Source organism: Mytilus galloprovincialis, chromosome 13, assembly GCF_965363235.1.
Source record: "Mytilus galloprovincialis chromosome 13, xbMytGall1.hap1.1, whole genome shotgun sequence".
Lineage (NCBI taxonomy): Eukaryota > Metazoa > Mollusca > Bivalvia > Mytilida > Mytilidae > Mytilus > Mytilus galloprovincialis.
The window spans coordinates 29,349,328-29,365,748 of NC_134850.1; the positions used below are offsets into that span (position 1 = coordinate 29,349,328).

Consider the following 16,421-nt stretch of genomic DNA (forward strand, 5'->3'; position numbering starts at 1 on the left):
TTGCGTCCGAAGCGCTTTTCTGGATTTACCTTCATCAGGAACGCGCAAAGCCAAACATTTGAAATCCGAAGATGTATAAGTACCGAAAATCGTTGAAGAGCTATATGTTAAAAATACCTAAAATAAATAGTCAAATTCATCTAAAGCCAACTTTGCCTGAGGGAGTTGAAACCTTAGTTTCATAATAATTTCAAAATTTATAAACGGACAATTTTAGTAAAGTTTGTTTAATCATGTCAGTACCGAAGCACTGACTACTGAGCTGATGATACCCTCGGGGACTGATAGTCCACCAGCAGAGGTATCGACCTAGTGATGTAAAAATATAAAACAACACGTTTAATAATTTATTGCGTCCGAAGCGCTTTTCTGGATTTACCTTCACCAGGAACGCTCAAAGCCAAACATTTGAAATCCGAAGATGTATAAGTACCGAAAATCGTTGAAATGTTTATTGACAATAAAACTAAATTGAAGGAAAAAAAGTCAATTATACCTTATGAGTTAGACTCATTTAACTTGTAATTCCCGACAAACTTTTTTAATTAAAGCAAAATGGAAATTGTCCTTCATGCATATTCAGTACAACCAAACATTTAGAAGTATCCATATTGATGTGCAAAAAAACTGCCAACGAAATAAAAGATATCCTCAATAATCGGCGTAAAACGTCTAATCTTGACGTTACCAATTGAGAAGCAATATCGAGCGTAACGTGACAGTGTTTCACGTTTTATCACCATTTTTATTGAATCAAAGTATTTCCGTTCAAAGTTAAAAACATTATAATCATCTTTGAACATTTCAAAAATCACATCTTGTAATTTTGTATTGTTGTAATACTGTAACAACTTTTCCCCTGCGTTTTGAGCATGTGACCGCGATTTTTTTTCACTATCTTTGGAATCGAGCCAATAACACTGTGCGGGACAAATTTGCCATTCCGGTATCGGCAAATCTGACTTTGTCGGTTTACAAGATATCCAAAAAAAAATTTGCCCAGTGATAGATTATTGAATAATTAAAAAAATGCCATATGTCCCAACTTGTCACTGTTGTCACTCTTGTCACTGCAGCTGATTAAAAGTACATTTCCCATGGGAAATTTGATAATTCCCATGGGAATATTAGAATTTCCCATGGGAACATTGGAAGTTCCCATGGGAAAAATTACTTTTCCCATGGGAAGTTTAGAGTTCCCATAGGAACTTTAAAGTTCCCATGGGAAAAGATAATACAAAAAGTTCCCATGGGAATTAATTCTTCCCATGGGAACAAATTTTCTTCCCATGGGAACAATTTTTCTTCCCATGGGAACATACTATATTACAATACAAACATTATTTTCCATTTGAATTTTTTTCTTCAGAAAAATTACAATTTGTTGCAAATACTGGATATATGAGAATAAAAGAGAATATACTTCTGCCTTAGCTGGATGGAAAGCTGTAGGGCATAACACATTTTTGGAACCTTGTAAAACATCTCAGAAAAGCAGATTTGTCTCCGGGACCAGTTTGCAATTCCGCTGAGTGCAAAAGTTGTTCACCTTAATTTTTGGAGTTAAGTCAAAATGAAGTTGATAACTTGGTTGGTATTGGTTCCCTGATATTTGTCCTAAAATTGTTTGGCTCTAGCACCACTGTTAAAAAAGTTATGCCCCTTTTTTCAACAATTTCCTTAGAGGAATAGTTGTTTTCCTCAAGGGAAATCAAATTTCCCTAAAGGAAAAAGATTTTTCCTCAAAGGGAAATTGTTTTTTCCTCAAGGGAAATTGTTTTTTCAAGGGAAAAAGATTTCCTTCAAGACAACAAATTTCCTCTAATGAAATCATTGTTCTTCAAATTTCCTCTAAAGAAATTTCTGAACATCAAATTTCCCTTATTTGTTCTTGTTAAACATTTCTTCGCTATACCATGTATACAAACAGTATGAATATAATTATTACAAGACTGTATAGTTGATGCAAATGATATTCAAAACTTTCATAAATGTTTGACTCAACATTTTAATGACATTGAAAATTGATAAAGTCTGACTGTTTAGATCTATAGGTATTGTTCATACTTTTTATAAAATTTAACTATGATTTATAAAAAAAATTTGTAGCAAATGATTCTGTTTTCTTTGTAATTGTTTCAATGCAATACATTAATAAGCAACCAATTTGAATGTCATACCATTTGTGGTGTTCTAAAGAATTTGTTTATATATTTGCAGATTAAATAATAAAATATACACTTTTCGTGTTATTTTAAATTAAAATTTTCTTCTGTTTCAGCTTGTGTACAGTTTTCAATCCACTACGTAAGAATTCAGTGAATACATTATTCCATTCACTTTATAACATTTTCCTTCAATTCTAAGAGAAAACATTTTTGCAAATTGTTCTTCAATGATCTTCTTCCGTATATTTGATATGAGGGAGCGATATAAATGAGTGGATAAAACTGGTGTTCCTTTGTTCTGCATTCTCCTTTCTTTCGAATAATATATATAATATGTTGTCGCTTTTATGCAATAGTGTTTTTGTGTATCTATGATAGAACTCCATTTTGTTTATTGGCATTATCATGTGATAATGATGAAATTTCCTGTTTCTTTTTTGCAGGAAAGCACACATTCCAGTTCAAATTAATCCAATTATGCACTTTGTAAATAAATTTCAACTTTAAGTTTCCTCTTCAGTAATGACCTATTGATCATGAAAACCAAGATGTCTGATCACCTATAAATACACAAAATAAACAAATAAAATGTTATAAATGGAGAGAGAAACAGCAATAAATGTTTTTCATATGTATCTTTCTTTATTAAAATTCATTAAGTAAACTTGAACCTTGCGAAAAATAATTAGCTGTGATGTAAGACTAGAAAGTATAAAACGCAAAATAAAGTAGTCGCGAAAAATTAGTTGATTTACATTAGTCCAGTCTGTGTTTGCAGGAAATTTACATCACAGGTTGCCATATTCCTATTGTGCCTGTCCAAAGTTCAGAGCCTGTAGTTTTTGTAAGTTTAGTCTGACACTAAAATTTAGTGGTTGTTGTTGTTGTTTCATACCGGTTATATTTATTTTTTGTAATTTATTTTGTAATAAACTAGGCAATTAGTTTTACAGTTTGGACATGTTGGATTGTTTCAATTTTTCATCTTTGGGTCTTTTATAGCTGCCTTCTTTGACTATAGGGTATGGATTTTCTCATTATTGAAGGTCGTCACAGGCCTACAATTGCTTTCTTAAAGCCATGATAGTTTTCATATTTAATATACCACATCTTTTAATTTTTATAGTAATCATGATTATCATCTTTCAAGTTCAACAACTTTAAAAAATAAATAAAAGTGGCCTTACCATTTAGGTTTAGTTTGCTTCTGCAAATTTTAAATTGCCTATCATTTCTGCTGTTTATAATTTCTCTGTATCTTCTATAGTTCTTGTCCAATACATAAAAGAGTAAAAGTTATTATTGAATGGCATCTTGCATCAATATTTTTTTTTTGCTGTTTAATGTACATGATGTTGTTACGGCCAGAAATCGCCTTTAAATTGTAGCCAACAAAAGACACAAATCAATAGTAAAATTTAACAATATTTATTATACAAAAGTTTACAAAAGGTATTACACAAATATTACTGTTAACTTAACTGTCAAAATATGAGTCCAATCTGTTATCTTTATCTGTATCCGGAAATCTTTCGGAATCCAATCTGAATATTATGTTCACTACTAAGGTCACAATCCAGTATGATGTTGTTTGTAGAATAAAAGTGTCAATCCAAATGCTGTGAATACTAATGTCTATCAATGTCTATGTCCAAGTTTAATTATGAGAGTTTAACTTTAGTGTCTGTATATATAGTGTTGTCATGGAAAATTCTAGAACACTCTATAATGGAACATTGTGGAAAATCCTGGAAAGTTACAACGGAAGTTTCTGGAATAACGTAGAAGTTTAAATTACGCATCGTTTATAAGGATCATTCTAGAAAGTTCCAATCATTCTGTGAATGTTCCAGTGATTCCTAAACTGCACAGTTATAAGATTATTTGGTAAACAACTATCAGGCCATACAACACAAATTAGGCCAACATAAATAACATAATAATTACAATATCATAACACCTCCCCCCTTAAAAGAAGTTTTAGTGTAACAAAAACTTATCATTAATAATATGAACAAAAATACATAATACATACAAAGTGATTTAATAAGCTCTAGATAAAGCATCAGCTATTACATTATCTTTACCCTTAATATGTTTTACAATTACATCATATTCCTGTAACAATAAACTCCACCTAGTCAACCTCTGATTCTTGTTTCTCATTTTATGCATGAAGGTGAGAGGATTATGATCAGTATAAACAAGAATAGGATATACAGTGGGATTTAAATATACATCAAAATGTTGAAGTGCTGACAACATTGCAAAACACTCTTTTTCAATAGTTGAATAATTTTTCTGATGTTTATCTAATTTCTTAGAAAAATATGATATAGGTTTTTCAACATTATCATCTGTCTCTTGATATAAAACAGCTCCTATTCCTACATCGCTTGCATCAACAGCAAGTTTAAATTGTTTTTCAAAGTCTGGAGTAATCAGAACTGGACTATTAATTAAAAGTGATTTGCTATTTTCAAAAGCTTTTTGACAATTTTTGCTCCAGATAAATTTAGAATCTTTCCGTAAAAGATGAGTCAATGGTTGAACAACAGTAGCAAAATTTGAACAAAATTTTCTATAAAATCCAATCATGCCTAAATATCTCATAAGTTGTTTTCTATTTGTAGGAGGTGGAAATTTGGAAATAGCTTCCACTTTACCCATAATAGGTTTTACTTGACCTTGGCCAACTGTATGCCCTAAATAATCAACAGTGGCCTGACAAAATTCACTTTTACCAAGATTAACAGTCAAATTTGATTTTGACAATCTATCAAAAGTATCATACAAATGTTTTAAATGCTGTTCCCAGCTATCACTACATACAATAAGATCATCAATATAAGCATAACAACAGTCTAAATCTTTTATAACATTATTGATCATTCTTTGAAATGTAGCTGGAGCACTTTTCATGCCAAATGGCATTACAGTATATTGAAATAAGCCATCTGGTGTAACAAAAGCTGATATTTCACGAGCTCTCTGTGTCAATGGAACTTGCCAATAACCTTTCAATAAATCAAATTTGCTCACAAATTTTGCTTGACCAATATTGTCAATACAATCGTCTATCCTTGGAATCGGATAGGAATCCGATTTTGAGACTGAATTTACTTTTCTGAAATCAGTCACGAAACGAAAAGTTTTATCTGGTTTTGGCACAAGGAGACAAGGAGAGCTCCATTCACTGTTACTCGGCTCAATAATATCATTGTCAAGCATATATTTAATTTCTTTTCTCATAACTTCAAGTTTGAGTGGATTGAGCCTGTAAGGATGTTGCTTAATTGGAGAAACATCTCCGACATCAACATCATGACAAACAGCAGTGGTTTTGTTTGGCACATCTGGAAAAAGATTTTTAAAAGAAAATACCAAAGTTTTTATTTCTTCTCTACGATCAAAAGACAGATGTGCAAGTTTTGAATCTAAATTTGACAAAATTTCTGAATTTTTCAATCTAACTGTCTCTTCCATAGTTTTACAACTAAAAGTTGGTTCAATTACATCTGGTTTGTCATGATTGTTCTCAAAGTTAACCATGCCTAAAGTGGCAACTGGTTTACTATCACATAGTACATTAGTACGCTCAAAATATGGTTTTAACATATTAATATGACACACTCTATTTTGTTTGCGCCGACCTGGAGTTTTTACAATATAATTCAAATCATTAATTTTATTCTCTATTGTATAAGGACCACAATATTTAGCCTGTAAAGGATGTCCAGGGACAGGCAGAAATACAAGTACCTTATCACCAGGCTCAAAAACTCTGTCCCTGGCAGCTTTATCATACCATATTTTCATCTTGTTCTGTACATTTTTTAAGTTTTTCTGAGCAATTTGACAAGCAGTATACAATTTTTCTTTAAATCTAGATACATAGTCTAAAAGATTCAAGTCAGTATGCTCAGTAAGCCACTTTTCCTTAATCAATTTTAACGGTCCCCTTACAGTATGACCAAATACCAACTCAAAGGGACTAAATCCAAGGGATTCTTGAACAGCCTCTCGAACCGCAAAGAGTAGAAAGTGAACTCCATCATCCCAGTCTCTGTCAAATTGAAGACAAAAAGTTCTAATCATGTTCTTCAATGTTTGATGAAAGCGTTCTAAGGCACCTTGAGATTCTGGATGATAAGCACTTGATCTGTACTGAGCAATCCCTAACTGGTATACGACTTGCTGAAATAAACCTGACATGAAATTTGATCCCTGGTCGGACTGTATAGACTTAGGAAGTCCTACTAATGTGAAAAATTTGATCAAAGCTTTGACGATAGTAGGTGTCTTGATATTTCTGAGCGGAATAGCTTCAGGAAAGCGGGTAGATGTACACATGATTGTCAATAAATATGCATTTCCAGTCTTGGTCTTTGGTAAAGGTCCAACACAGTCAATTAGAACTCTGCTGAAAGGTTCGTCAAAGGCTGGAATAGGCAGAAGTGGTGCTGGTGGTATTTTCTGGTTAGGTTTACCAACAACCTGGCATATATGGCATGATTTGCAGTATTCTGCGACATCATTTCTAAGTCTGGGCCAGTAGAAATGTTGCAATATTTTTAGGCAAGTCTTCCTTATACCTAAGTGCCCAGCCAAGGGGGTGTCATGGGCAAGACCAATAATTTCTTGCCTATAAACTTTAGGCACCACCACTTGGTATAGCACTCTCCATTCCTCCTTTGGGGTGGCATCAGGAGGCCTCCACTTCCTCATTAAAATGCCGTCCTGATGGTAATAGCATTCGGCCACTTTGTCTGCTTCCTCCTGTGGTTGAGCTCTCTGGCTGAGCTGAAGAACCTCAGGGTCTTTATGTTGTTCTTCAGATAAATTCTTTCGGTCTAATGAATGGCTGTTAACGTCTGGCCATGGCATAATAACATTCTTGTTAACACTAGGTGGTCTTGTAATGGCCTTTTCTGAGCTACCAGGACCTTCAATGTCAGCTATAAAAGTGTCAGAAAGGTCCATGTAATCAAACTTGTCTTCTTGCAAATTCTGATTTTGTTGTTTTCTAGCCATCGCCCTAGTAACAACACAAGCTGGATACAATTCAACATCATCTTCAGGTGATTTAACATCCACCACCGGTTCACTGGTAACAATTGGTTCAGCAACCACTTTGTTCCTAGCTAGATCATTTCCTAGCAATAATGTAACACCCTCAACAGGGAGATTAGGACGAACACCTACAACAACTGGTCCAGTTATCAAATCTGACTTCAGATAAATACGATGGAGAGGAACATCTATACAACCTAACTCTACACCTTGTAACAAAACGGAGGCACCAACAGAAGTATTCTCGGACAAAGGCAACACACCTTCTAACAATAAAGTCTGAGAAGCTCCAGTGTCCCGTAAAATCTTAATAGGCTGAAGAGTGGTATCATCAACAATAGAAACAAACCCATCAGACATAAAGGGTTTGTATTCCTCCATGTAATCACAAAAACTGGACTTAAAAGCCTGACGCGCAGGGCATTCCAATGTACTGGTATTATAAGGTGTCGTACAAGCACTGGTCTTCGGCTTATTATCTCGTTCATTCTTCTTCTGGAGTCTAAAACAATCAGCCATCAGGTGACCAATCTTCTTACAATAAGCACAAGTCAGTGACTTCTTCTCAAAAGTATCAAATTTTGGACTAGACATATTATAACTGGACTGACTCTTATTCTGTGCAACAGGCTTACTATCAGTACGCTCATTGCTTTGATTTTTGTAATTTCCACTGGAAGTATTGACATTTTGACCCTTGAAACTTCTTTTATGTGAAAGAGTATAATTATCTGAAATGACAGCTGCATCATGTATTGACTCAACAGTTTTGTCGTCTAAATGTGTTTTTAAGTCTAAATGAACACATAGTTTGAACTCTTCTAATAATATCAATTGTCTTAGGTTATCAAAATTGTTATCTGTTTTCTTTGACGTAAGCCATTTCTCAAATAGATCTTCTTTTTCCCGAGCAAATTCCACATATGTTTGTGAATCAAACTTTTTATAAGATCTAAATTTCTGTCTATATGCTTCTGGTACTAGCTCATAAGCTTTCAAAACTTCCTGTTTTACCGTGTCATAATCGGAACTTTTTTCTGATGGAAGTGCGGAGTATATTTCAGCGGCCTTCCCCTCAAAAACACTTTGCAGCATCGTAGTCCAATACGGCATAGGCCATTTCAAATTGTTAGCAATTTTCTCAAACTGTGGAAAATATTTATCAACTGTTTTTTCACAAAATTTTGGAACCAAACGTATGTTTTTTGCTGCATCAAAATAATCTGATTTTGAGTGAACTTTAGTGTTGCTTTCTTCTTTGACCATTTCAATTTTCAGTTTCTCCATCTCTAGCCTTTCCCTCATTTCAAGTTCTTTTAATTTCTCCATCTCCTTCATTTCCATTTCTTTTAATTTAAGTTCATGTTCTAATTCAAGCTGTTTTAACTTAAAGGCGTCAACATTTTCAACCTTAAGATCAAGAGCCTCTTCACCTAAAATTTCTTCGTCAACTAATTTGTCTATAACCAAATTTTTTATAATTTGTTTTCTCATAGATACTTTGAAAACTAATTTCAGTTGTTTAGCAAGCAACACTAGTTCCTCTTTCTTTAAATTATCAAAACTCTCCAGGTCTGGCGTTTTCAAAAATTTACCAGCATCAAATGCCATTTTGTAGAATTTTGTTGGCCAGTTATAATAAAAATATTAAACAAATTTTGAATAAAATATGTTCAGTCTCCCGGACGAGCCCCAAATTTCTGTTACGGCCAGAAATCGCCTTTAAATTGTAGCCAACAAAAGACACAAATCAATAGTAAAATTTAACAATATTTATTATACAAAAGTTTACAAAAGGTATTACACAAATATTACTGTTAACTTAACTGTCAAAATATGAGTCCAATCTGTTATCTTTATCTGTATCCGGAAATCTTTCGGAATCCAATCTGAATATTATGTTCACTACTAAGGTCACAATCCAGTATGATGTTGTTTGTAGAATAAAAGTGTCAATCCAAATGCTGTGAATACTAATGTCTATCAATGTCTATGTCCAAGTTTAATTATGAGAGTTTAACTTTAGTGTCTGTATATATAGTGTTGTCATGGAAAATTCTAGAACACTCTATAATGGAACATTGTGGAAAATCCTGGAAAGTTACAACGGAAGTTTCTGGAATAACGTAGAAGTTTAAATTACGCATCGTTTATAAGGATCATTCTAGGAAGTTCCAATCATTCTGTGAATGTTCCAGTGATTCCTAAACTGCACAGTTATAAGATTATTTGGTAAACAACTATCAGGCCATACAACACAAATTAGGCCAACATAAATAACATAATAATTACAATATCATAACAATGTATATTAATGTGTGTTTAATAAGAAGAGTGCCGCTGAAATGTCTCGCCTTCTTTTACTAATCATTGATAATATGTTGATAGTCCTAAGTATAAAGCTTTATCACAACTGTCACATAAACTTAACATTAACCAAGATAAATAAATAAAGACTAATGAACCATGAGAATGAGGTCAATGTCAGATGAACCATGCCAGGCAGACATATACAGCTAGCAAGGCTTCAATGCAACAATTATAGTTGACCTATTACTTATAGTTTAAGAAAAATAGACCAAATCACAAAAACACTTATCAATGAACCGTGAAAATGAGATCAAGGTCAAATAAAACCTGTGCCACTGACAAAAAGATCAAAAAATATTTCTATACACCAAATACAGTTGACCTATGGCTTATAGTATTTAATCGATAAAGACCAAAACTCAAAAACTTAATTTTGACCACTGAACCATGAAAATGAGGTCAAGGTCAGATGACATCATCCCACTAGACATGTACACCTTACAATCATTTCATACAACAAATATAGTAGACCTATTGCATAAAGTATGAGAAAAACAGACCAAAACACAAAAACTTAACTATAACCACTGAACCATGAAAATTGTCATAAATAGCATAGACACCTCTTAGTTTTGAGAACAACATGCGTTAATTGTGCATGTATAATCATTGATAAATCATGCACAAGATTGACTTTTTTTAAAAAGCCTATATATTGAAATTTTCTGAAAATATTGCATGCATTTATTAACATGATTAATATGACCAATTTCAAGAAATGCGCAAAGATGTGGGATGATTTATATAATTGTAATTTCAGGAATTTACAGTAAAGGCTTTCATCCCCACTGCATCTTGCACTTTTCCCACGTCAGGAGCCAGAAGTTATGGCCTTTGTGACCTTTGTATGATTTTTATTTTAGTTTCTTTTTTAATATCAAAGAGTTTAATATGACGTCCATTATCACTCAACTAGTATACATTTTTGTTTAATGGCAAGCTAAAGCATGCCTCACAGGCAGGGATCCAGGAGGGTCTGAGGGTTGGACATGTTGGAACCCCCCTTTCTACATTGTTCTTTATTGGACGATCAATGCATTTGAATTTTAAAATTAACACCATTCGAACGTAAATATATTTCAAAATTAAGATGCTGCAATGTACAATCCCAGTAGAGCTGAGAAGATGGTATAAGTCATTCCAAAAGAAGAAAGGACATGCAATCTGTGTTTAACTGCAATTCGCAATGAATTCCATTATTTATTTGAATGCAATTCTTTATTAGTTAAAAAATATCAGAAATCAGCATATTCCAGAGTACTATGTGAAATATCAGAATTATAAGCAAAAATGAAAGGACTAACTGTCATTGACAAATATTAACTTATTATTTAAAAATGTGTCTATATTCATTTCAAAGTAAACTAAAATATTATAATGTTAAAATATTATAATATAAAGTAATTTTCCATATATTTTATTTCTAAGTTGTTGTTTTTTTTTTTAATTGTATGTGATTGTATTTTGTAATTTACCTCTTGTTTCGCATGTCAATGTGACGGAGTGTTTTTCAAATAAAGCATATTGTATTGTATTGTATTGAATGGGGACATGTAGTTCGACCCCCCCCCCCATTTGTCTTTGGTTAGGAACCCCTCCTCGGGTTGTGGGATTTTCTCGTTGCATTGAAGACCCATTGGTGCCCTTTGGCTGCTATCTGCTCTTTGGTCTTTTGATACATTCCCCATTTACATTTCGATTTTATATTCAGTTCTATTATAAATGTTAGACTTCTTGTTGATTTGGTTTCACATTTCGGCTTCGTCAGAGGAAAGCGTTCCAGAAATAAAATAGCCTTGCAAGACGTCATAATTATTTGGACTAGATTTTCACCACCATCAACATTGTAAAGCTTGTCTCACTGTGGAAGAAATGAGTTTGGCGCGTTTACAAAAATATAATTGTCTGTGCTGACAGGGGAGTGTGTGTGCATACCATTATTTAAATTTTCTAAACCTTCTTTTTCAATATTTTGTGCATTTCTTGGTAATATTGTCAGACCTCGAGTGCTGCTTTACAAAAACAATCAACTTACAAGTAATGTAGGGGAAGGAAACTAGCTAAAAAGACCAAAATTAAGCCACAACTAATGGGGTCTTATTGGGGGTTCTGTTCACGGATCTCGCTTTATAGTTACTATTTATTTTTTTTTAGATTCCCGCATCCCGCTTACACTATGTAAGTAAACAATTCTAATATTTTTGTAATTTCCTATGTCCCGCTAAACTTCATTTCCAGTTTTCACGGCACAATAATTTGACTATTAGTGACACTAAGTACTGTGGTATTTTCAGTGGGTATTTTACCAATAAGGCCATATATTTCGGTGTGTAGAAATACCGCAAAGGAATTCTTAATGGCGCTGAGTAAGAAGAAAGTTTTTGCATTAAGGACACCAGGCCCCGGCGCCATAAAACTATTTGAGTAAAGTTTTTTTACTCAGCCTGAGAATTTTCTCAATTTTTTTATTCTCAGCAAAATGCACCGCCATAAAAAAATTCTCAGATATTTTCTTACTCAAAGTTAAGAATATTCTTAAATATTTGAGTATAGCCAAAACCATACTTAAGTATATAAAAAAATCTTAAATGGTTTTTTTTAAGGTAATTTGATATAAAATTACAAATGTTGGTAGTGTTTTTGTTAAAATTTGCAATGAAGAACTTCACTTATCACCTCAAATCAATTTCTATCAAAAGGAACATACACATCTTTATTCCTTAACATATTTTTTTCATACATTTTTTAGGATGAATACTCAAAATCAATGTTGTCTAAAAAAGCTGCTTAATGGGTATCTTAAATGTGCATTTTTTTACATAAAAAATAAGAGTAAGGTAAAACGACTGAAAAATGTCTCATAATTCTGTAAAAGCATATGAAAATTAAAAATGTAAGTTGATAACCCCATCTTTGTTAGTTGGTTGTACCATATTAATCTTACCAAATTTTAAAAGATACTACAAAAAAACCAATTAAACAGCTTCTCATTGTAGATACTTCTTCACTTTTAACATATCCCGCTTGACGCTGGAATATCTGATCTTTCTTAGAAATTACCAAAATAAACGAGGCGATTAACAGAAAAGAAAATACCCCCCCCCCCCCAAAAAAAAGAAGAAAAAATGTGCAAAAAAAAAAAAAAAAAAAAAAGACTAAAAAAATGGGGTGTTAAAACGTACAATTTTCTTATATTTGAAAATTAAGAATAGGGTAAAACGAGTGAAAATATTGAAATGGTCGTAATCGGAATGGTCAATTGATGTACGTAAGCATTGTAATTTCTGTACATCCATAACCATCAGTATTTTGCTAAAAAATCATGATCTTACATCAGGAGTTAACAAATCTTGACGTATCATTTCGTCCACTATTACAGATAAAGTCAACCTAACATCCTTCTCCTGCATTGTGTCAGAAATTACACAAACATTACACCATAATAAAACAGTTCGTGTCAGAGATCATACCAATATGATCATTGACAAAAACGCTGCAATAGTGGAAAACAAATTGAAAACAACAAATCAGAAATATGACAAAGAGACGAAGGTCAACTTTGTCAGAGTTGAAATCTCAGTTTCTTTAGATTTTTCAAAATTTATTAATGAACAACTAACGGTAATTAAAGTCATAAGAAACCTCAAATTAAAAAAAATAATGCATATATGTTTTTTATAACTCAATGGATAGTTTTCATTATTAAACTTATGTACATATACTTTTTTCTGAAGAAAATTCTTTAACTTGTTCATATTAAGAAGAAGTTTACATTATTCTAATTGTTTCCTTCCAGGAAGCAATTCCCCGACATATTTTCCGTATGCAAAGTGACCTCCGTGTGACCCATCTCGTAAAAATCCGGTGATCGCAATACGCATGGATGTCCTTAAAATAAACTATTACCCGATTGTACATGTTAAAAACGTGCTCAATATCCATGCTTTTTGGTGGATTGTTGACAAACAGGTGACAATCGTTAAACTTCGGCTTCAAAACACGAACTTTAATTACCTGCTATATTTTCACAAGACTAACCGATTGAAAAAAAAATTGACGATTATACGAAATTTATGCGAAAAAAAAATGATAAAATCGTGCACAGAAGACTTAGTTTATGATGTTTGTAATCATTGGTTCAAGAATTGGAATACCATTATTTTTCACCGGTCACTTGTTTATTATGACTTTAAATAGAATTACAGAATCTAAAAAAGTCTGAGCTCAAGCTCGCCAGCATGCTTACTTCGTTTTATGTTCCAGTTTTGTAAGATCCATAATTCATTGCAATTTAATACAACATTTTTTGGTAAGGGCTGTTTGACTGATCCTCGAGAACGGATAATTACATTGTTTTCGATTTTTCTTTTTGTTTTTTTTTGTTCACTTCCAATAAATTTTAAATATATGCTCCAAAATAGATGATAGATAGGCATTTTTTTATATTTTGTTTGACAGTTTGGGCTTATCAATGTCTTTTCTCTCTTAAATCTATTTTTACAATTTACTACTGGTACATCAATTAGATATCAGTACCGGTACCACATATCTACTAAACCAAATACATGTATAAATCAGAATGATATACCCACATGTTATGTCATCCTATCTACTATTTATTATCTTAGATATCAAAAGTTTAACAAAGAAAGTAACCCCCCCCCCCCTGTTTGGTTTTAAACATAAATGGCAAAGTTTTTGTTCATCCGGCATATGGTTACTCTAAATAAACTTTTGATTAGTTTAATTATTTGATTACAGATCGTATCTACCCGTTTTGCAATTGCTGTATCACCCTAAATGAGGCTAATAAAGATATGTATAATAAAATATAGAGGTAGCAGTCTTGGATTGTCTTAATTAAATCCTTTGATCCTCTAATTATCAAGTTACCCTCTGGCCAATGTAATTATGACTTGTGTATATTTAAAGAAGTTACTATATATATCTTTATTCTCATAAAGCAAATGCATTACATCGGTACAGAGATAACAAATACAACAATAAATATTTACAATATGTACAAAACAAGCGAGAGATGTTACAAAAGTTACAAGCCAGGAGTACAAGCACGGGCCGACAAACACAAGTATTTATATTTTCTATAAAAAAAAACAAAGCTTCTTCAGAACTGGTTTTCTTGTACTTGACATAACTTCAGAGAATTTAACTGTATTTTGCCGTTTTGTAAAATATGCAGTTAAAAACTCTTTTCGTTTTTGATTGTAAAATTTGCATTCAAATATAAAATGATATTCGTCACCTATTTGTCGATTGTTACATAGACTGCAAAAGCGGACCGGTTTTCTCTGATTACGTTTTGCCATCTTCCTGTTTCAATCGGCAACTTAGTATTAGTCGTTTGAAACCGACAAAAAACAATAGCGTCTTTGAAGTCCAAAATATTAAAATATTCTTCAATTTCAAGTTTTTCTTAAAATTTTTGTAGTTTATACCTTTTGACGAATTTTGAATGAGGGAATTCCAGTTCTGAATATATTGATCTAGCAATCTCTGCTTTATGACAGTTTTTAACCATTGTTTATTAACAAAATTTTGTGACTCCCATATAATTGAGAAACCACAATCTTGAAATATTTTTTGTATAAACAAAATCCATTTTATCTGGTTATTATGTAGCGACAACGTGTCACCCTATTCAATATATAGTAAAGATAACATTAAAAAATATTTTAAGATTTTCAAGCGGTGTGGTTGGGTGTCACGTTGACAGGGGGGGGGGGGCTGGGTTCACCTTAATTATGATAAAAACATGTTTTTTGTACTGCCTCTAATCAACAGAAACTAAAATCTCATTAAAAATGAAAAATCAGAATAAATTTTAATATAAAATTTGTAGAACAGAAGTTAAGTATCCCATAAAACATAATGAATCATTATGTATACATGCAGAGACCAAAGCAGCAAAGATATAGTCAATAAAATCTATTTGCATTTGCCTATGTTCTATCCTTATAAAACCTTGCTGTGGGGCATGTCCCTGACATCAGAAAAATGAATGAAGTATTGGCAACTGGACGTTAAGCAGCCAAATATAAATCCTCACTTTTCCGTGAAGTGTTCACAATTATTTGTCTTTTTAAAATTAAAAGGATTAAAAATTCCCAAACTGAAAAGAGTTGAAAATACTTTATTACTTTAGAAGTAAAAATTATAACAGACAGAATAAATACGGCAGAAACAAACAAATGGGAAAAAAATAGAGAACAATTTAAAATACCATATATACATGTTTAAACAGTATACTAGCAGATTATGAACGGGTCAAGGTTGAGCGAACGTGAATTTCTACCTATTACACTAAAAAGGTGACAATCAATTTTTTTAGGCACGTGTCAATACACATTCGATAACTTTCTAATTAAAAAAAGGTATAATTGTAAAATTTAAAATTATGAATTTTTAAAAAGTCTATTTTTATATGCCATGTCCTTTGTAACAGTTGTATCATTCCATCAGGTCCTTAGTGCACATTTTTGTTCTTAGTGCACTAAGGAGATCCTTTGCGGTATTACTACGGACCCCATATATTTGAAGCTGTTCAAAATACTGTACATTATAGGTACGTGTATCAGATTGAACAATAATTGTCATATATATAAAAAGAATAGGTAATCTGGTATGAAATATGTCCACTGGAACGACCGTGCAAGTGCTATATATATATATTATAGCCAGTCAAGGTCGTTAAAAACTTCCATTTGTTGTTGTCCACTGAAAATAAGCTCTTGAATACACGAATCCCCGTTTTATTAATGCCAAATTTATTTGTTAGTATTTCTTATTCTT

General features: G+C 32.4%; 1 long non-coding RNA gene across 1 annotated transcript; it reads right to left on the bottom strand.

Moving 5' to 3' along the window:
* Positions 1-1,983: 1,983 nt before the first annotated feature.
* LOC143056080 (uncharacterized) lies at positions 1,984-3,517 on the bottom strand. The gene is made up of 2 exons (XR_012972237.1): positions 3,356-3,517; positions 1,984-2,728 (listed from the first exon to the last, which is right to left on the bottom strand). It is a non-coding gene; the product is annotated as an uncharacterized LOC143056080 (long non-coding RNA).
* Between the last annotated feature and the right edge of the window lie 12,904 nt (positions 3,518-16,421).